The sequence below is a fragment of the Tenrec ecaudatus genome, chromosome 3 (assembly GCF_050624435.1).
Source record: "Tenrec ecaudatus isolate mTenEca1 chromosome 3, mTenEca1.hap1, whole genome shotgun sequence".
In the NCBI taxonomy this organism is placed as follows: domain Eukaryota; kingdom Metazoa; phylum Chordata; class Mammalia; order Afrosoricida; family Tenrecidae; genus Tenrec; species Tenrec ecaudatus.
Window position 1 is genome coordinate 23,087,501 of NC_134532.1, and position 21,847 is coordinate 23,109,347.

Here is a 21,847-nt window from a genome sequence, read left to right on the forward strand (position 1 = left end):
GGAAAGAGTGTGTTGTAGGACACCAGCTGCTAAAGGATGGTTTTTGGTCCAGAAGCCCTGGGAAAGTAGTCAACCTGCAAGATCCTCAAGTTCAAGAAGCCAGGCTCCCACATCTGGTCCTAAAAACATCTGGGTCTATTATGAACTCCGATAAAAACAGTGCAGAACTTAGACTGCCTGCTTCCTCAGTTTCCAATTCTACTTTCCCATCCCTTGTCCTTTGCTTAATCTCTTCACTTTTCCATATGCTACAACTATACAATAATGTATGGCTAGTGCTCTTGTTTTAAGAGTGATTTAGTGCAATTAAACAAATAATATATTGATTATAGACTTTACTGATACAATTGATAATACTTTTCATTATTTCAAGGTTCTGACTTATATCAAAAGCTCTTTTCCTTTTCAATATTTTAAAGAATTTTTTTGAAATGTTGTTGTGCCTACAAGGTTTCCATCAATTTCTGACTATGTATGAACAAATATATCTGTCATTTATTTTTAACTTGTTTTTCTCATGGTATATATATATATATATATATATATATATATATATATATACAAAAATATTTTCAACATACTTTTCATGCATAATTCAGTGGCATGAGATTTTTCATTGTTTCATCGATTACAAACATCTATTTATTTCCTGTCACACTTAACAGAAATTGAGAAAAGAACTCCGACTTAACCTTTCCACACTTTAACATGGAATAAATCACTCTATAAATTTCTTGTTTTGATTTAAGTACTTTTCCTCTTCCTCTGTAAAGAAAGCAGCCTAAACTCTGTTCAATGTCCCATTGTCTTCCAGCCAGATTTTTGAAAATCAGTATTTTATTGTGGCATATCTCTCAATCTCAATATCTATATAAATATCTATAGATCACACTTCCCGTCACTGGAACCAAGTCAGAGTGCTTGCAACTCATAGCACTCTCCATGTCCAAAGCTTTTCACGGTGAGGGAGCGTCAGTGGGAGTCCAGACAGAAAACTAACCTCAGGGAGAAAGCTGACCTGCAGGCTTGCTAAGGACCCACCAGCTCTGGACCACGAGAAAAAAGAAGTGAGAACAGGAGACTGGATAAGGATTTTAGTGCCTGGTCATCTAGAACTGCTGTGCTGACCACTATGGTAGCTCTACTGCGCATGGCAGGAAACCTGCTGAGACAACTCCAGGTAACACTCCTGACCAATAGTCTGATAGCTTATGACCGGAGAAAATGTTGCTGTGTGACCCACAGAAGTTGGAAGGCAGTGTGAGCCCAGAAAACTCCTTCTGTATGTGATGGGATGCTGTCAACAGGGGCTCTCTGAATACACTGAGCCCATCACCCACACCTGGTACTAATTCATGGAAGGAAAAATGAGCATCTTAATATTTCTGAAGTCACTTTAGCCTCACAAATAACCCTGCTGTTAGGAAACCTTTTTATTCCAACACTAAATCTAGACGATAGCATTCAAGTATCTTTTACCCATTCTCACAAATTCTGAAATGTCCTAGGGGAAAGGATGATTTGGGATGACATATACTTATTTCCCAATGTGTTCACATGTATGGAAAGATTCTTGTAGTGTTGGTCTTCATTCCACAATGTGTGAGGATAGAGTGTCTTTAATGCCACTAGATTATCCGAGTTCTTCTGATGGTAATGGATATAAAGCTACATGAAACATAAAATATGAACAGATGTTTGTATGATTGGTAGAGTGAAGACCTCAGAGAGGGACTGTGTGCTCCAATGACACTATCAGCATCGCTTTTCTAGTGTGAGTCCCAGAACATGGACTCCATTTATCCCTTTTCATTTTTACATACAAATGCACCTCCCAAATGAAAATACCTAATATGCAGTCACATGAAACCACAGCACGCATGTAGTTAAATTCAGAACCCTTCTCACCCTGGATAGTATTTTATGCATGTTGTAAAACTTATCCACGTGAACATGAATTGTGTGTGGGTTTTGATCTTTCTGGTGGCAACTCTGGGAGGTGAGTGCTTCAGGGATTCACACATGAAGTCTGGGGATGCAGCATCTGAGCACATGACTCACTGTTTCTCTTTATCCCAGGTGCCCTGGCCCAGGCGCAGCTACATGAGCCAGGCCCTGGACTGGTGAAGCCCTCACAGACCCAGTCTCTCACCTGTGCTCTCTCTATCTTCTCTTTACCTAGCTATGATGTGCACTGGATTCACCAGGCTCAGGGAAAGGGCCTGGGGTGGGTTGGGGTAATAACTTATGACGGGAAAGCATTCTATAATCTATCTCTCCAGTCACAAGTCAGCATCACCAAGGACACATCCAAGAGCCAAGTTTATTTAAAACTGAGCTCTGTGAATCCTGAGCACACAGCCGTGTACTGTGCTAGAGACACAGTGATGGGAAGTCAGTGTGAGCCCAGACACAAACCTCCCTGCAGCAAGCCATGGTTTCAGCAGATTCCAGGGAATGGAGTTAGCGATACTTTCCTCTCAGAAGCTGTGGTTTCCCCATCTTGTCAGCACCTCTCGAGGGAGCACCCAGAGAAGCTTCATGCATCGGAACATGCCTTCTTTTCATTGGAATGGGCTTCGTCTATCCTTCACCATCTATACAAAGTCAGACGTCAAAGTAATATGCCTTTATGAGATCTCAGCTTATGAATTCAGGTACTAACTAGTGTCGTTTGTTGTCAAAGTTACAGATATTGTAAAAAGCAAACTCACTGCAATTGTGTTGATTCCAATTTATAGTGACGCACCTGTGGATTTCTGAGATTGTAATTATTTATGGGAGTAGAAATCTCCGTCTTTCTTCCTTGAAGCGGCTGGTGTTTTCAAAATTCTGACATGCAGATTTCAGCCCAAAGATTGAATCACTAGGCTCATTATAAAATATTAATTCTGGGGAAAATTTGCCATATGAGTCCCATGTTTTCTCCAAGCTATTAGATGGATGGTCAATTTTTTCATTCTGGCGAATGTTCACAATGCATGTTTATTTAATAATCTTAACTTAGAATGACCTGGATAATATTGTATATGCTGATATTGTAGGATCAACTCACAGAGATCATGTGTACAACAAAAGAGCACTATCCTCACAGTCATTGCCCTGGTTGGACTCATCGTTGCAGCCTTTGTGACAATCCACCTTGAAAGTCTCTCTCCTTTATTGACAGTCTACTTTACCAAACACAAGACCATTCTCCAGGTTCTTGTTCCTCCTAAGAACATGCTCAAATACATGGGAAGCATCCACAATGTGCTTATTCCAAGACAGAAGTGCTAGTTCTTCAGGAAGTCTATGATACTCATATATTTAACACTATTCTCTAACACTGTAATCCACATGCATCCATTTTCTTTGATGTTTCTTACAGGGTTTTTGTCCAGTATTGGAGTCACTCTTAGTTTTCACAACTATGGCAGGTGTTTCTGGCACTGCACAGAGAGTGTCCAGGGCTGCTACTAAAATTACACAGTGCATAGGACAGCACCACACAATACATTCTCAAGAAGCAAAAAAAAAAAGCAATACTGCAGACATCAAAGAACTCTATACAATGTCTCAAAACTAGCCAACATGAAGATAAATGCTCACCTGCAGAAAGTAAACGTTGATGCATGTAAATTATACTTAGGTGAACCTAGACTACAAAAGCATGTGACACAATGATTATATGCTCAACTTCTAGCCAAAAGGATGGCAGTTCAAAACCACCCAGTGACTCCGTTGGTTAAAGACCTGAATACTTTCTCCCATCAGTATGATAGAAAAGAAAATCCTATTCAGACAGTCTTCTCTTGCACACAGTGGTCCTGTGAGTCTCTAACAACCATCCTGGCAATTAACAACCTTGGATGCTTAAAGTTCTATAGATATGTAGAGAACACATTTGTTACCAACAATTAACCAAGACACAGTGAACTTCGAGATAAGAACAATTATAAAGACAGTGTATTCTGTTACATATTTCCTTTTGCTAGAGGTGTTTCCCCATATAAAATATACACCTTTTCCCCCAGCACTGTTATTCAGCCTGGGAAGAATATTGTATTGTTAGATTGTATTTTTGATGATGTTCAAGTGCCACAGGGAGTTCCAGTTCTCAGTGAAACAATGTACAACAGAACTAAGTAATACTTTATTCAGCACTGTAATCACAATGCATATTTTTGAATCCATTGTTACAGCCACTCTGTCGATCCATCGCATGATGTGCCTTCTTCTTCACTGATCCCCTGCTTTATCATGGATGATGTCTTTCTCAACGGACTGGTGTCATGATAGGCTGTCCAAAGTACATGGAGAAAAGTCTCAGCATCCTTCATTCTAAGGCACTCCCTGGCTGTGTTTCCCTCATAACAGATCTGCTTGTTATATTGAAAGCTCATTCCATGGTGCCTTCAACATTCTTTCCCAAAAGGTATGTGAAAGACCACTCATGCAAGGAAGATCATGCTCAATTAATTCTCGATTGTTCTAAGAAAGAACTTTCATCTCTGTCTTTTAAAAAAATGTTGTTGGGTTTTTTATGTATGTGTGTGTGTTTCCTACTCTTTATTTTTATTTCTCACCTTATCTTATTACTTTTCTTTCTGTTGAATTGGTGGATTTTTTGTTTGTATAATTTTGCAAAATTGGGAAATATGGTTACATGATTATAGGGGGAAATAAATTAAGTAAAATTGATAGGAGTAAAGATTGTGCAAATCTTCTTGATATGGTTGAATTATGTATTTGTATATATGTGGAGTGTCAATAAAAGTGTTTTCTATCTGTTTGTATGGTTGTTTGTTTTTTGAAGAGAAGTGGGTGCTCAGAAGTGTTTATCATTTTACTTTCCATTGTAACCCAACTGCCTGTTTTTGTCCTCCCTGGTCCTAAGGGTAGGAATGAGCTGCCCACAGAGAAAGTGGATATTCCAAGGAAAATGCCATCTCCAGGAATTTCCTTCATTGTGGCTCACACCTCAGGCCCACCTTGTGCATTTCTACCAACCTACCAATGGTTTTCAAGGAGGGCTTGTTTTTCTTCAGACAGAGCAAATGATGAAGGGTAGATTTTGAATTGCTGAACATGGATCATAAAAATCCCCTCTAGGGGCCATTGCTCAGCTGCCTTTACTCAGAGTCATCTCTTTTGCTTCCACAAACACAGCACACAGGAATCACCTGCAGTAAACATGCAGCAGATCTCCACATCACACGAGAAGATCAGTCTTCTTAGGCCTTCATCCTTCCCATGTTGAACAGAGCGGACATCCTTCTGGATTCTTTTTGGTGTCATGGATATCCTACCCTGTGAGCACCTTCAATGTCAGAAACACTGCTTTTCAGCTTAGAACTGTTTTAAATTAGAATTTTCCCCTTATTTGTTGATGTAATGGTGCAGGTATATTGTTACAGACCAGTCATGGGTTGGGAAAACTTTCTCAGAGTGCTATGTCTAACTTCCAGGTCTGCAGATATTAAGTCTTCACATATTGATGCATTGCAACCATGATAGCTCGACCAGTTGTGTGTGTTTTAACTGAGCAATCCGAAACCTGAGGACACTGGCATATATAATGTAGGGAAAATACCAATAGACACGGTGAAGGCTAATTGGTCAAAGATCTCAAGTGTCAGGACACTAAGTGGGCAGCAGAGGCAGCTCATGGTACATGGAACACTGCCTTTGCCACACCAGCAGGTGCAGGGGATGCCAAGTGTTTGTTTCCTCTTATGTCTGGAGTTTTCCAATTCACCTAACTTGAGAACCTCTTCAGGGATATTTTAGTAACTACAGTTCTCATGTCTCCTATTTTCCTGAAGGGAGGATCCTAAAAATTAAAAGCCCTGGTTCTTCTTGAAAAGACAGGGAAGAATCGAATCACACTTGGGATAAGTTGAAATCAATTCCACAGGACCAGTGGCCTCTCTGTGGCATTAAATTATGACCTCTGTGGGCTTCTTTTTTTTTTGGCTTCTTGTTTAATCACTTTATAGAAAAGTATGAGAGATGTACAAAAATGAATCTCTGCTTATTCTTATACTTGAAAAGACAATCTAACAGCTTTCTTGCTAAAGTCCCTCCACTAACTGAATAACAGAGAGCTCCTTGGAAAAGGAAGAGGTTCAATACCCCAAAAAACAAAACACCTGTAGAACCTTACATCAGAGACAAGTATGATTTTGCTTCTGTTATGAACCAAGTAGCCCCTTGTGAAAAGGGTTAATGACCCACAGGCTGAGAACCTCCTTACTTAGTAAAGAGACAATAAACCCACATTTTCTCCAAAAACCACGCTGAAAACAAAATCAACCTTAAAGCCCTACGCAATACTGCCAACTTAAAGATTTGAGCGTCAGAAAACCTCTGTGGGCTTCTTTCAACACATTCAGTTTCGCTCCATCCTTAATCTTTTTTTTCCAAATGAGAGTAGGTTGAAACTGTGTGTGTGCATCCCAGCCCAAATATCTCTTGTGAAGAAAAAAACAAAACAAACCCGACTTTACCATTTCTGAAGTAATTGATGGTTGTATATTATTTTGAAATTTGGAGAAACTGACATTTTGAGATTCTTAATAAAGCATCCAAGTGTCTCATAGTTGTTACAAAGCATATTATGGGGCCGGCCCCAATCCCAACTACGTAGACTCTTCGGCCTCCCTGCCCCTCCCAGAAGAAGGCACTTCAGAAGACAGCACAGAAGCTAAAGCATGGGGAGAAGGGCACTTCTTCTCAAAGTACACAGGACAAACGAAAAGGCGAAGAGAGTGAGTGGAACACATCCTGTTCACTAAGCCCCCAGGACGATATTTCTGCTCAGAGCAGCCAATGCACAGAGAGAACCATAAGGCCGTCCGACCACAAGACACAATGTCGCTCATTGAACCATGGCGCTATGGGGGACAACACTGGAGACACGGTGCAGGAATTGTGTCCAATCTGACCCCAAAACACTGGGAGAAACACTAAGGACATGCAATAGCAAGGGGAGCAAAGCAATGAAGTCCCTGGGGAATACCAAAATTAGACTCCACTGGAAAACATTCGTAAAGGTCAAAAAACAGACCTGGAACTACTAATGGACTTTTGATTTTTTTGTCATTGGCTTTCTTTTTTGTTTTTGTCATTTTTGTTTGTTAGTTTGGTTGGTTGGTTTTGTCTTCCTTTGTGTTTTGTTTGACTTTGCTTATTTTTGCACTTATCAATGTCTCTGCATGTCTATTTAGGTAAGAGGCGGGGTAAACAATTCAGAGAAGAAAACAACTGGAAAGATGGTTCCGAGGAACACAGGAGAAGGGGAGGTGGGAGAAAAGAAGTGGGGGGGAGTTGGTTCACCAACACAGGGACAAAGGAACCAATGAACGAAAATAGATGGAGAGAAGGCATAGAATGCCTAGTGGGGCTTAATCAAGGGCAATTTATGAACAAAGACTTACTGAAACCCAAATGAAGCCCAAACATGGTAGTGGGACAAGAGGAAAGTAAAACAAAATAGAGGAAACAACTAGGAGGCAAAGGGCATGTATAGAGGTCTAAATATAGGTATGTACATATGTAAATATATATTTATGTAATGATAGGAAAATACTTCTATGTACTTATATTTTTATGTTAGGTATTAAGGTTGCAGATGGACATTGAGCCTCTGTTCAAGTACTTCCCAAACGCAAGAACACTTTGTTCTAATAACCTGGCATTCTGTGATGCTCACCTTCCAACACGATGGTGGAAGACAAACTGGGTGCATAAGTAAATGTGGTGAAGAAAGCTGATGGTACCCGGTTATCAAAGTGTATAGCGTCTGGAGTCTTAAAGGCTTGACGATGAACAAGCAACCATCTAACTGAGAAGCAACAAAGCCCAAATGGAAGAAGCACACCAGTCTCTGTGATCATAAGGTGTCGATGGGATCAGGTACCAGGCCTCAAAGACCCAGAACAAAAAAAAAATCATATCAATATTAATGAAGGAGAGTGTGGAGTGGAGACCCAAAGCCCATCTGTAGACAATTGTAAATCCTCTTACAGAAGGGTCACAAGGAAGAGACAAGCCAGTCAGGATACACCATAGCACTGATGAAACATATATCTTTCCTCTAGTTCTTTAATGCTTCCCTGCCCCCTCTGACTATCATGACCTAAATTCTACCTTACAAATATGATTAGACCAGAACATGTACACTGCTACAGTTAAGAGGCCGCAACACAGAGAATCCAGGGCAGATAAACCTTTCAGGACCAATAATGAGAATAGAGATAGCAGGAAGGTGATGGGAAGGTGGGGGGAGAAAAGGGAGATTGATCACAAGGATCAACATATAACCCCCTCCAAGGGTGACGAACAACAAAACGTGGGTGAAGGGAGACAGCAGACAGTGTATTATATTAAAAGTAATGATTTATAATTTATCAAGGGTTCATGAGGGAGGGAGGGAGGGAGGGAGGGAGGGAGGGAGGGAGGGAGGGAGGGAGAGAGGAATGGAGGGAAAAGTGAGGAGCTGATATCAAGGACTGAAGTAGAAAGAAAATGCTTCGAACGTGATGATGGCAGCATATGTACAAATGTGCTTGACATATGGATGAATGTATGGATTGTGATAAGAGCTGTAACTGTCCCCAATACAATTATTTAATAAAAAAGAAAGCATATAGTATTGTGAAGCATAATACCTAGATTTGAAGAGCACAATCAACTCCTCAAACATGGGAGACTTCCTTCAAGTTTTGGGAATATGCCCTGGAAACATCACAATGTGTTATGTAAACTCACATCAGCATTGGTTTCTCTGGAGGATGCAGAGATTTTCAGCATCTATATAACTTCTAAGTTTAACTCAGTGCCTTAAATTCTTGGTGTGCAAAGGCCTTGTGAAGGGAAGGTAACTTGATGCAAGGCAAGACATACCTGCAGGGAATTAGCCAGACTCGGGAGCCACTGTCATATGCAGCTCAAGAGAACAGGACCAGAGGGGGCTGCGGAGGGTTTTCCTTTTAACATATGAATTTCCTTTTCCAAAAGATAATTTAAAACAGAATTACACAAGGAAAGCTTGTGTCAGATTTCTACGGGGAATATTTAGCTACATCAATAAAAGAATGAGCACCACACTTAAAGGGGTAGGGATGAGGGGGTACATTTCTAGGAAGTGTCTCTAACTATGGGTTCACATTTCCATTAAGTCAATTATTTCTCATAACAACCCTATAGGACAGAATAGGACTGCCCTTGTAGGCTTCTGATTCTGTAAACCTTCATGTGTGTGGGGAGCATTCTTTCTCTTGCAGAGCCATTGGTGATTTAGAATGACTGATCTTGCATTTAGCAGCCCACTGTGTAATGAAACCGACACACAGGGCTCTCCAAGATATCCAGAACATTCTTATCTTCTCTTGGAGTGAGTCTCTTAGAAGTCATTCAACATCACTTATGCTTATATAGGCAGAAGGTATGCAAATAGACCCCTCTCTTGCTGATGAAAAGCATCTAAGTCCCAATTCTGAAGCTTTTGGAGAAGTGCCCCAGTTCTGGAATTCCCAGGTATCCCCATTCAGGACAGAATACATCAAGTAACCATGGAATCTGTATTGAGCTCAATTTTCCTTTTTGGAATTTCAAAAGGTGCTTTTATGGAGAGAATGTGTGTATGAGGGGGCATGAGTGAGAGGCAGTAAATATGTTATGATTTTCATGATCAGGATGTCTGTGTGTTTGCAGGTGTCCAGTGTGAGGTGGAGCTATGGACTCTGAGGGAGACTTGAGGTAGCCTGAGGCTTCTCTGAGTCTCTCCCCTGCAGTCTCTGCATTCAGTGTCTGTATTTATAATATTCACTGGATCTTCCTAGCTCCAGCGAAGGGGTGGCAGTGGGTTTCATACATTAATACTGTTGGTAAAACATACCACACAGACTCTCCTAAGGGCCAATTCACCATCTCCAGAGACAATGATGAGAACATACTATAACTTCAAATGGACAATCTGAAAATCAAGGACACAGCTGTTTATTTCTGTGCAAAAGATGCACCGCGTTGAAGTTACATAATCTAGTGTAAATTTGGGCGTTGAGAGGATAAAGAGGGAAGGGGTGGAGTCTAGTTTGTCAATTGGATCCTAGCCAATGAGGCCTCTGTGTGTGCATGGCCTTCTCATGAGAATTCTGGGAAATCCAGCACTACTTCTTGGAGGTGGAAGACTCTCTAATCCCTGGGAGACACCCTACTTACTGACAAGAGTGACTCCCTGTGGGACATCCCTGAGTAGAAGACACATGGACCTACACTGATGCAGCCCAGGGTGCTCGAGAAGCCATGTAGAGACTCCTGTCAGCGCTGAGAAGCTTACAATGCCACTCGATCCAAAGACTTTCTACTCACTGGCCTGTGGTCATTTTCCATTCGGCATCGTTGCATGTATTTCATAAGTCTGAAGAGGACTTTATAGATTGGTATCAGACATATGGGCTAATACTGGTCTTATGGACTTGTACCTGACTGGGTTGAGATGCTTTCTTAATGTACAATTGCCCTTTATATAAAAATCTCTCTTATACACATATGTGTGTGTCTATGGATTTGTTTCTCTAGTCTATCCAGATCAACACACACAGTGAGGGGAAGTCAGAATTAACCCAGACACAAACGTCCCCTAGTGGAAGAGGTCTCTTAGTGGCCACAGCACAGAACTCAAACTCAGGAGCAGGTGCAGATGGAGCTTCACCACTGGCTTCCTGTTGTGTCTGGGGATTCTTCCCCCTCTCAGTATCCCTCAGGGAATCGGTGCATCTCCTCACTATTTTGTGAAACACTCACCCAATCTCCCCGTGATGAGAGGATGCTTTTGAATTTAGCTTCTGTTCTGTTTTGCCCTTTAATTCCCCCCAAATGTCCCATATTAATTGGTAATTCCTACATCTAAGATGAATTCTCTTCACATCATCTGCTTCCTCAAACACTTTACCCCTTGCTTTCCATATCTCTCCTGTATTCCCTCCTTCCTCGGGACAACAGTCCCTGCTGTGCAGAGGATCTCACTTTGTGTGTATGTGTGTGTATATATATATTATATATATATTCATATTCAGACAAAATATTGTAAGAACTTATCACCAGCAGTCCAATCCTAGATCAAGTCACCTGTCTCCTTTCATCCAGAGGTTTTCTTCTCTGAGTTCATTCATTTTATTAATTCACAGCTCCTGTCTGCCCTTGTCAACCACAGACTAATTTGAGAGTCAGTTTTTCTCTCCAAATTCTGTGTGTTTGTTTAATTTAGTAGTTGTGAATATTGATAGAAGAGTGGGAAAAGAGAGACAAGACACCTTTTATGCTTAGTCTCAACGTGCCTCCACAGAACTCATCTTCCTTCCTGCGCTGTGTCCCCCGTCTCTGGGCTCTGCATGTCCTATTCTGATCAGGTCACCCACAGGTTCCCTACAAGTTATGTGGATGGCTGTGCCTCCAAATATTATTATTGACATCAGAATATTCTTCTCTAGAGACATGCGCAAGGATTGATTTTCCCTCAATTAGCATTACGATTGCTGTAGTTATAATCGCATATTTCTGAGTCAGACACACAGAAGGAAAGGCAGTGGGAACTCAGACACAAACACCCATGCAAGGACAGGGCAGGGCTCAGGCACCACTCAACATCCACAGATAACCGGAACCTTAGGGGAAAAGTTCAGAGAAGCCTAAGAAAGATTAGTTAAATTAGGTAACTATTTCCTCTCCCTGCAGAGAAAATGTCTCTGCCACAGACCTCCACATTCTTGTAGCTCAGTGTGTGTATGTTCTTGTATGTACTTTGTCTGTGTTCTTGTGTGTTCTAATAATACACATGAACTACTCTTTGCCTTAATATGTTATACTATGTGACAAAACTTGTAGTCTGGTCTGCATTTATTTTATTATTATGATTCTAGTATATATTAGTGTGTGTCCTAGTATTTTTCTTAGAGATGGAAATGCATGTATATTTATTAATCTGAGTGAGAATTGTATGAAGGTTTCTTAGTTCTAGTAGATGTGCTAATTTGTTCAGAGTATGCATATGTATGTTAATATGACTGTCACAATACAAATGTCATTATGTGAGTTTCCTGCTGGTATGTGTTCACATTTCACATGTCTGTGATTATGTATTTGATAATATGTATGCATTAATATGTGTATACTTTGCTACAGGTATTTTATCCACTCAAACAGGAAGATTCTGGAAAATACAGATAGGTGCAGGGGCTACAAATTTAGGATCAATTATAAGAACAATTGTGAGACTGCCTCAGGATGGGGTGGTGTTTCATTCTGTTGTTGTACTTAGGATCTCTCAAAGTCAGAACTGACTCATCAGCTAACATCAGTATTTTACCCTATGTGTTCCCTGGGGACATTAATAAAGAAAGGTCTTTAGTGTTCTACAATTGATTTTACATTTCAGAATGGAAATCTGCGGCTTCAATAATCTGTTTAGTAGCTCTGTGTTCAAGCTCTATTTTTTTATGATCACACTGGGAATTGACACATGTAATGCAGTTAATCCTCGCTGTGTGTGCACACCTGTGTGCCCCACACAATTGAACACAGAGTCCTCATCTCTGTTTGACCACTCTACACACTCTCTCCCAATCCTGATTCCCAGGGAGATCAGCTAGGTATTCATTTGGTACGAACATTAAGCAAACTGAAAGTAGGGTGGTCTCGCCATAACAGATTTTCTAACAAGTAGAACCCAGCCCTTATATGGATGACATGGATGAGCACTACCCAGGAAACCCCGTGAGTATCTCCTCTGATGCTCCATTTGTTGACTTTTGAGGAAAAAAGAGAATGTAAATGAGGATAGAAACAGCAACTAAACCACTATTTTGTTGTAACTGAAGTGTGTGTGCTGGCGATGTTGACAGTACTATCAAGTCCAGTATGACAGACTATGTCCATGGAAACTACAAACACTAATGACCAAATTGCCGTGACCTCAGACGCATTATCAGCAACATGCCACCAGTCGTGTATGTCATTCTAGATAACCTGTTCCCAGGTGACAGCAGGATTGAGTCCTTTTTTTGATATCAGAGTCAACTATTTCTGAAAACAATCACCTCAGATTCCACTGAATGAAAGTAGAAAAACATGAGTCTGCCATATAATAGGTCAGTAGGGGGAAAATCATGAATAAAGGCATGCAAATAAATGAATAGCAGGAATACAATAAGTAAGTCATTTAAAGGAAAACTATTCAGGAAGATGAAGGAAAGTGATAAATATCTAGTTTTCCTGACCATAACAAAAGAAGGAGAACTGGAATCTCATGATCAGAAACCAGAGAGGAGATAAAATGTTGTCTGTTTTCTGGACATTTTTTATGAACAACTGCATGTCCACAGTTTAAAAATATCAATGAAAAATGGAAATTCCTTGGAAGGCAAGAAATCCAATAATATTCCCACACAAGAAGTAGATAATAGAGGCGTCCACTGTCATCATGTGTATTCACACCTTAAGAGGGATGAGGGATAATGCATTGTGAGCTGCAATATCACAAAGGTTGTTATGTATGTAATGTCAAGTTTATAAGATGAAAACTGCTTTTAAAAATATTGATAATATATAACAAATAAAGCAATGTTCAATACAGAACCTGTTTAAGAGCTTTGTTTTCCTTTGAAAACGCTTGTCTTTCTCTGAGTCTGAGGGAGAACTCTGGCCAAAGATCTCTAGTCATCAGCTTCTTGATATTAGGGGACATGCAAATGCAGCTCTACCTGCTGATAAACCAGCCACAGTCCCTGATGTGGGTGATCTCAGAGGATGGTTCCAGTCACTGGGGTCTCTGCTGTTTCCATTTGTGCCCAGGAGCTAGTCCACAGTACACATCATGAATTTTGTACCAACCTTGGCTTTCATTTTGGCTATTTTACATGGTAATTGTTGTAGATCCTACTGTGTGTGTGTGTAATTGTAAGTGCCTTTGTTTACGTGTGTGTCGTCTTATCACAGTGCCTCTGTATTTGCAGGTGTCCAGTGTGAGGTGCAGCTGGTGGAGTCTGGGGGAGATCTGAGAAAGCCTGGGGAGTCTCTGAGACTCTCCTGTGCTGCCTCTGGATTCACCTTCAGTAGCTACTGGATGAGCTGGGTCCGCCAGGCTCCAGGGAGGGGCCTACAGTGGGTGGCACGCATAAGATATGATGGCAGTAGTACATACTACACTGACTCCATAAGGGCCGATTCACCATCTCCAGAAACAACTCCAAGAACACACTCTATCTTCAAATGGACAGCCTGAAAGCCGAGGACACGGCCACATATTACTGTGCAAGACACACAGTGAGGGGGAGTCAGTGAGAGCCCAGACAAAAACCTCCCCTGCACGGAGGAGACTGGTCTCCAGGGGATGCTCAGGACCCACAGAGCACAGGACTCAGAGCCAGTGCAGGTGCACCTGGAGCTTCGAGGTTGGTTTCCTGTGGGGATCTGCGGATTCTTCAAAATCTCACTATTACCCTACGGAATCACTCTAACTTAAAAATAATAATTCTGTGCCTACATTTGATATCTGTGAATAACAACAAACAGCCAATAGCAGCAAACCGCCTATGCCTTAAGGACAGGAAATGTCTGTCAGAGGTCCCTGCATCAGAGTTCTGATGACACTCGGTAAACACTCTGATCAGACTCACGGTGAAGATAAAGGTACCTAGTAAGTATTGGATGACTGCCTGAAAGTTTGACAGTACATTCTTCCATCACACTTTGTGAGGACAATCATTTGGTCAAAATCTAGTTGGTTAGCCTATTTTACTGAATTGCTTCTTCAAATGACTCATATTTTTTGGTTTTGTAGTTTTTCCTAACCACGGTGGCCTAGTATTTTTGTCTCTTCTGTAATCCCATCTGCAAACCCATAAACTCACCAATTGTCTGTCATTATCTTGGTGATAATATTTTATATCTGTCTATCCTCCAGAACCTTTAGACCATGATGGTCAAGACAGACACTAACTTGTCTGTGCAAATTCAGGATTCAGGGAGATCTCTGTGGCCGAATGGTATCATTCATTTCTTCATGTCACATGTTGTGTCTTCACTGTCATAGTCCCACAGACTGTGAACCCACTGTTTCTGCTTTCACCCAGAGGTTCCACATTTGTCCTGTTAATCTCCTCATCCTACTTCTGGTGGCTTTGCCACTAATTTATTGTATGATATCAATAACATTTCCATTACATAGTGGCACACGACAATAGGTGGGGAATTTCAGGTATTTCGGTTTAAGATTCCATACAAGATTGAAGATTAGGTGTGAATAACATGATTAATGACGGCTTTTTGGATATGAAATAACTTCCTGTGTCAATGGTAAAGTGATTGAGGGTGACATGTTCTCTTTCAACACTAAAATGACTCTTGTGTAAACATAGTAGCGTAGTTATCAAGAAAAGCTCTTCTTTTGTAGTGATTCTCAAAAGCCATTCCTATTGGAAAACTCATAATAATTTTTAAATTATCAAGGGTTTGGGAGGGAGGGTGGATGGGAAAGGGAGAGGAAAATATGAGGATCTGATATCAAAGGCCTAAGTTTAAAGAAAATGCGTTGAGAATGATGATGGCAACAAATGTACAAATATGCACGACACAATGGATGAATGTATGGATTGTGATAAGAGTTGAAGAGTTGTATGACCCCCCCCCCAAAAAAATTATATATGCCATTCCTATTTACAGAAAATATTGATGGGAGCCTTTTAGGACTGAATTCAATGAGATTGCTAGATTTAGCTGATCTCCAAATTTTTGAATATCTAATAATATTACCATAATCTAATGCGGAAAAGAAAATATGTATCTGATAATTTAAGTGACCTAAGATTTGCTGTGTTTTATACATATATAATTCTCTGAGCGTAGAGGATCACTGCCTTTATTACCAAACTCATTCTCAATCCTAAGCCATGTCTACCTCCTCAACCATCTTCCTCATCACTTTCTGTGGCCTGGGAAAACTGGACCTTGGGCTTGGTGAGTGGAGAAGTCATAGACAGACCTGTGTTCTCTGAGGAAACAGTCAACATTCTCATTCCAGACGAACTCATTACAAAAGTACCATCACATGTAAATCTCCACATAGTCCATCAGATAGAGTCTCATAATATATTGGTTAGTTTATGTCGTACTCACTCTGAGTAATACATCTAGGAATCACAGACTTTGTTCCCAAGAATATTTCGGTTTCTTCCTTTTCTTGGGGGAAGTTCTCAGAGGTGAGTCGCTCAGGGATTGAAACATGAATGTTTGGGAATGTTTTATCTACACACCTGGCTCATTGTCTACCAGTGCAGGTACAAGAGTTGAACCAGGACTTGTAAAATTCACAGACATTGAGACTCACCTGCTCTGTCTCTAGGTTCTTTGAAATCAGCTGTGGGTTGGTATGCTACGGAGTGGTGAGAGCACAGATTATAATCTAACTCTGTTGTCTTGAGTACAATGTCACCAGTGACCCCTTTCATGGTCAAATTCATTTATCGCCTACCTCCATTGTTGCCCAGGCCATTACCATGTACGTATCACAGTAAAGAGAAGTGGGGAGAAGTCAGTGTGATTCCAGGAGTGGAGTTGAAGAAAGGGGTCTGAGCTGCACTGAGCTCCATTTTCTACTTTTCTGTGTGTTCTTTGTTTTCCTTAAACGTGTTTTACATTGTTTTCTAGAACTGTTCCTTATTTTTCTATTATAATTGTTTCGAAAAATAAATGTTCATTTTATGTTTTTCTTTTTATTAGGTCACCTTCTTTGTGACCTTCCCTGTAATACTATTTATAACACATTTATTGACATTTTCCTTTAGATCTCTTAATATAATCATCACATTTAGTTTGAGTTTCATAAGTAAGTCTAGTATCCATCTCTGTGTCAAGTGTGAATTCCTTTTTGATGTTATTATTTATGTCTCTTTTCTCACTCTTTTGTGCCACCCATCACTTTTGTTGGCTAGATGGATATGTTCAATAGGACCATCCATATCAGCATATTGTGTACATATGATGTTTTCCCTTGTGGAGTGATGATGACCTAACTCCTGCTAGATTTTTGTCATCAAGGTTTATGAAAATATAGACAGTGCCACTGGATCCAAAGACTTTCTCACCAAAGGCCTGTGATCATCCTGCATTCAGCATCAGTGCATGTGTTTCCTGAGTCTGAACAGGGTTTCATAGATTGGTATCGGACTTATGGGCTTGGACTGGACTGGGTTGGGATGCTTTCTTAATGTACATTACCCTTTATATAAAACTCTGTCTTACATATATGAGTTTCTATAGATTTTGGTTCTCTAGCCTACCTGGACTAATACACACCCCACTCCCCACCATACAGCTCTGGGAGAAGATCTTTGGTATACCACAATGTACATGTTTCCCATTCATCAATTTGTATGAATACAGAGTCATTATGGAGTCTGTGCTGATCAGAGGTTTTCAGGCAGCTATTTTAACAAGTAATAATATTGAGAGCAATTGTCTGTGAGTGGGTAAGAGTGGGAGACAGTGGGTATGTGTGAAGCTTGTCATGTGCAGCATATACTGTCTTTGAAAGTATCAACTGTAATGTGCAACTGGTTGGGTCTGAAGGAGACTTGAGGGAGCATAAGTTGACTTTGAGATTCTACTGTGCAATCTCTAGCTTCACTTTTGCTAGTTCTTCCATTTGTCAATTTAGTATCAGCCATGCTCCAGGCCTACAGTGGATATTCTATATTAGTACTGTTGCTATCACATATTAAACAGAGTCTGTGAAGGCTGGTGTACCATCTGCAGAGACATTGCCAAGCACACCTGTATCAGCGAATGGACAGTCTGAAAGTCAATCACATGTCCATGTATTATGGTGGGGAAGACACACTGAGGGAAGTCATTGTGAGTACAAATACAAATCTCCCATGCAGGGAGGGAGCTGTGTTGCAAGGCTCTGTGAGGGCCTGAAGAGAAGGAAGGATTCTGACTCATGAGCATTTGGAGAGGGAGTTTCAAGTCTGGTTTCCTATTGTGATCCAGGGTTCTTCATCTCAGTTTCCCACCAGGAATCTATATATTTTTTATGATTCAGTGCCTACCCTTTGTATCTGTCCATTAAAAATTTTGTTGTAAGAAGAGAAAACATTTACATAGAGGGAAAAATTCAACCAACCAAAATGAACTTGTTCCTTATGGAATAGAAATGACTCTGCCAGGGTTTTCAGCATACACTTGGAGAAGGTCAGGGAATATCTTGCAGGCAGACTCAGTGGAGTGTCTGAGTAGTGCTAAGTGTTCGGGACTCAACTAATGGCCGTAAAGTTGATGGTTTGAAACTTGGTGACATTTATTCAAGTATAATATATTGAAAAAAGTTGTTTTTTACCCAAACCAAAATTCTATTGACATCCATCACTTTCCACTTATACTGATCCCAAAGGACAGACTAGAGCTGCTCCTATAAGCTTTACAAGCCTGTACTTCCTTATGAGATGATTCTACCACACATTACTCCCTCAGAGGAGCTGGTGGGTCAGAATGATTCACTTTTCATTCAACCACTGGGCAAGTCACCACTGTGCTTACCAGTGTTGGTAGTTCTAATTTATCAGAACTACTTTTTTTAAACATTACACTTCATCAAATAATCATCATCATTTAGAATTATTTACTTCATAAAGTCTTGCTATTTTTCTTCCTGAGTCTTCCTCTAGATCAGGGGCCATCAAATTTCATTTTTGAAAAAGGCCTGAAAACCACAGTTTATGATTCCATTGGTCACCTAGTCTTGAAGACAATTACTCAACCCTACTGATTGAGTGTGAAAACAGCAGCCTGCAGTGGAGAAGGACATAGCTGTGTGCTAACAGAATTTTATTCACAGACACTGGGCCATGAGCCTGTTAACAAAGCTCTACACTGAAGGTCTGTGTAAGTAACAGATGACCTTCTGTTTCTTTTCAAAAAACAGTCTTATTGGAATTTCATGAAGCACATATGATACAATTCAATAATTCAATCATATCAAGAAGAGGCATACATGTCTGTCTCCTTTGCAGTAGGAGCAGTTCGCCTTCCACTGTACCTCATCCCCTAAACATTTTCGCCAGTCCAAATTCATCTCCACCCCTCCCCTGGTCAGGAGCACCTCCCAGCTGCTGAACCGACCACTGTCTGTGTTGGCACAGAAACAGCCCAGACACTGACAGATGAGCACTTCAGCAGCTTGGCAGTCCCACGTTACCCGACCTAACTGATCCCTAGTTGCAGCTTCCAAACCAGCACCATTTCAAGGGACATTGACACAGCAGACAAGTTCATTGGGGCCGGGGCTACCACAGTTGGAGTGGCGTCTCGGGAGGTGGCATTGGGACTGGGTTTGGGAACCTTATCTTGGTTATGCCAGGAACCCCTCTCTGAAGCAGCAGCTCTTCTCCTACACCATCCTGGCTATACCTCCTCAGAGGCCATGGGGCTTTTCTGCCTGATGGTGGCCTTCCTCATGCTCCTTGCCATGTGAACAAGCCATCTTCACCCACCACAGTTCTCTGTCCCATGCCTGTCTGCCCAATATGTTCCTTTCCCTGCACCTCCCCAGGCAGCCTGGGAAAAATAATTGCCTCAGGGTTTGACAGAGGGAAAGCAAATAAATACTGTATTAATAAATGCTTCCTTTTTTAAAAAGTGGGGGCCATATAATAATCATCACAATTGATTCAAATTTTTTCTTCTTCTTTGTTCATATTTTTATTTTTGGCAAAATATACACAACAAAACATTCTCCAATTCAAACACTATTATGCATATAATTGTCTTTGATTATACTCTTCATGTTTACAACCATTATTGATATCCTTTTCAAAATTATCCCACCACCATTAATATAAACTGAATTTCCCCTAAGCAACAACCAATTCTCCTTCACCCATGGTAACCATTGGTCAAGCTTTCTTTCTTTTTTATGTAGTTTTAAAAAATATATGTATATAATATTCACATATCATATACTTGGGACAGAGTTAATTTTTGAAGTGTTCTAAAATATATATGTACATTTACACATATATCATAACAAATTCTTATGTTCCCTCCCCCCTCAAATTCATTGTTTGTTCCCCAAATTTTCTCACCCTTCCTACTCCTCTGCTCCCCAAGGGCCCAACAGACCATTGCATCAGTTATTGTCTCTATGGATCCGTGCCTTCTGTGCTTTACAAATTTGGAAACCCAATAGAAACAATTAAAAACAAGATAAAACAACCAAAAGAAAATAATAATGACAGAAGGATAAAAATGAAAATATATAGTAAGAAAGGAAAGACCACCCTCAATATTTTAAAATTCAGCAAAAAAAAAAATCTGTCATGAAACAAGTGAGAAATATTTGACCTTAGAGCAAATTCAGGTTGGATCGAGAGGTAGGTCAACTGACCAAGTATCATAGTATGTATGGTCCAATCCACCATGATCAAGGTAACAATCATCTCTGTCTGAGAGTAAAGCTTTTCAAGGGGATCTGCCAGAGGTTTAACATGACTAGTTATTCTTCAGATGGATTTCAAGTTCTCACTGTTCACCTACCCTTAGACAAATTGGATGTTCATAATTTGAGCTCTGGGACTTTTTCCTTCATCACATTTGAATTTAATTGTCATGATCTTTGGATCACACATGCTGGTGTGCTTCTTCATTGTGGACTTCCTTGACAACTCACTTAGATGGCTGCTTGTTTGAAGACAAGCATTTAAGACCCCAGATAATTGATAGCCTGGAACCATCTGTGTTCTTCACCACACATTGCTGTAATGCCCTTATCTTCATGTTAAGATCCTGTACCCAGAATATGATCACCTAGAGGATAGATCTAGCTAAATCTTGTCACAAACCATTGGCACATCTACCTAGTACCTGGAAAGTGAACATGGAAACTCCACACCTGTATTAGTCTGGGTAGACCAGAGAAACAAATTCATAGACAATCATATGTGTATAAGAGAGAACTTTATATCAAAGAGCAATTGTGCATTAAAAAAGTTTACCAGCCCAGTCCAGTTCAAGTTCCTAAGTCCGATATTAACCCATATATCCAATACCAGTCTATAAATATCTCTCCAGACTCATGCAATATATGCCATGACACTGAATGCTGGAAGATCACAGGCCATTGGGTGGAAAGTCTTGTGGATCCAGTGGAGGTGGAAACATCTCAATGCTGTCAGGGGCCTCCACGTGGCTCCTTCAGCTCCAGGACTCTAGTATAGTGCCACGTGTCTTCTGCACAGGAACGTCTCCCAGGGTGTGAGTCTTTGTCCTGCCTCCAGCGAGCTATTTATCTCTCAGTGCCTCCAAATGGGGTCATCAAACTGCACCCTGATGACAGGCTAAACTCCAACCCTTCACTGTTAAGTCTAAAATTGACAACAGATATGCAAATTACCACAGAAACCATGGAGGCAGATGAAGGGTAGGACAGGAAAAGGGAAGTAGGTGCCTTCTCTATTTGTCTTGTACTCTACTTTTATTTGTATTTTATGCTATTTTTTTCTTTCTGTTTAATTTTATTTTTGTTATTATCTCCCTGTTTGGAAGCAAAGAATAAGTGCATGCATAGAGACAATAACTGAGGCAATGATTTATATGGAAGAGGAAGCGGAATGGGGAGTGGTCAGTGGATCTGGGAGGCAGGAGGGAGCATTAGAGCTCATTGTGACGCTGGATATACAATTCTTTATTAGAAGTGTTTTAAGTATGGAAATGTGAATGTTATATCAGGAACATTACTAAAGGAAAAGAAAAGAAAGAAAGAAACCAGACTTCATGTATGGTTACCATGCGTGAAGGAGGAAGAATTATT